Source organism: Apium graveolens, chromosome 3 (assembly GCF_009905375.1).
Source record: "Apium graveolens cultivar Ventura chromosome 3, ASM990537v1, whole genome shotgun sequence".
NCBI classification, from domain to species: Eukaryota; Viridiplantae; Streptophyta; class Magnoliopsida; order Apiales; family Apiaceae; genus Apium; species Apium graveolens.
The window spans coordinates 202,447,351-202,448,653 of record NC_133649.1 but is presented as its reverse complement, the minus strand read 5'-3'; the positions used below and the strand labels follow the sequence as shown (position 1 = coordinate 202,448,653).

General features: G+C 37.1%; 1 pseudogene; it reads left to right on the top strand.

Annotated features, from left to right (window-relative positions):
- The first annotated feature begins 878 nt into the window (after positions 1 to 878).
- Positions 879 to 1,303, top strand: part of LOC141714778 (putative sulfate transporter 3.4) — a 2,430-nt pseudogene continuing 2,005 nt past the window's right edge.

Sequence of the window (1,303 nt, the reverse complement as noted above, 5' to 3'; positions counted from 1 at the left end):
ACTTTACGAATGAATCTAATAACTTTCTTTCCTAAGAGGTGTTTAGAGAATTTTCACAGGTAAGATTACGCTCAAATACTACAAAAAAATCATCAAAGAATATGACATCTTACATATATGACAACTACAATCGACTTAGCGAAATTAATCAAACGATGCATTCAAGAAATACAGACAAAATTCAAGTACCAGGAAAATACAAATTTGGTTCAAGGGCAACATATTGGATATAGTAACGGATATTCAACGTTAAAATTATAGCCAAAAAGGAATTAAGTCAAAGAAAACCATGATCCCCACTTTCAAAGTGAAACAGGGATCTGTTGTAGCAAACCAAATAAACTGCGAGACGACAAAACAAGTTCATAACAGAAATAAAAACTTTGGTATGAGATTACTCTTGCGACTATTTATCCTTTGGAGAATTCCCTCCATCGTCATTGTGAGTATCAAATTCTTCCAAGGGAAAAGCATCATCAGGGAACTCTGGTTGTATATTTCACATTCTAGAGCACATCCCAGGATTTCCAATCACTCATGTGGTATTCCAGCATCGTGTCTACCCTGGTCCTTATTATTTGTGATGAACAGCCTTCTCAGCTTCGTCACGCATGTCTTTCTCTAGAGATTGAACCTTAGAAGAAAAATCATCCACTCGTTCTGAACATCCTTCATCGATTTGAGTTGTTAAGGCAGTTCTTCTGCAGTTAAATCTTGGAGGCACATTTCATGTGTTCATCTTCCAGTTCCTTGGGTCTTTTCATATTGATGGATGTACCTCACGGGCCACCTGATGCTTTGAAGAGTCTACATAAATGAAAGGTCTAAGTAAGAAAAACAACAGGAAATGATATAAGAAAATTTGTAACAATGCTTACATGGAAGGAATAACCAGTGCATCACTCATGATAGAGTCAAGGTTTGGCAGAGAGAGCTTCCATGGACTGAGGGAGCAACATTTCGCCTAACTGTGAGAAAATGAAGGATCGGCTGTAACGTCATAATTTTGAATGGCCAAGGGGGTAAATGCATCAGACTAATGGATGAGGGTTTAACTCACACTTTCTTCATGACAGGGGTGCTGCTGACGGGACTGAAAATGAGGGGGGCTTTTGAGGACTCAGTTTCAGTAGATTTTCATCTCAGGCTCTCTTAAATAAATCATAACTTGAAACAAACATATATAATAACAGGGGGCTTAAATTCTACAATAATGAAGAAGGTTTCAATCCAAGTCAAAAGAAAACACGATAAAAGAATGCAAAAAATAAATACGTCAATAAAGAGAAGAATCGCATATACC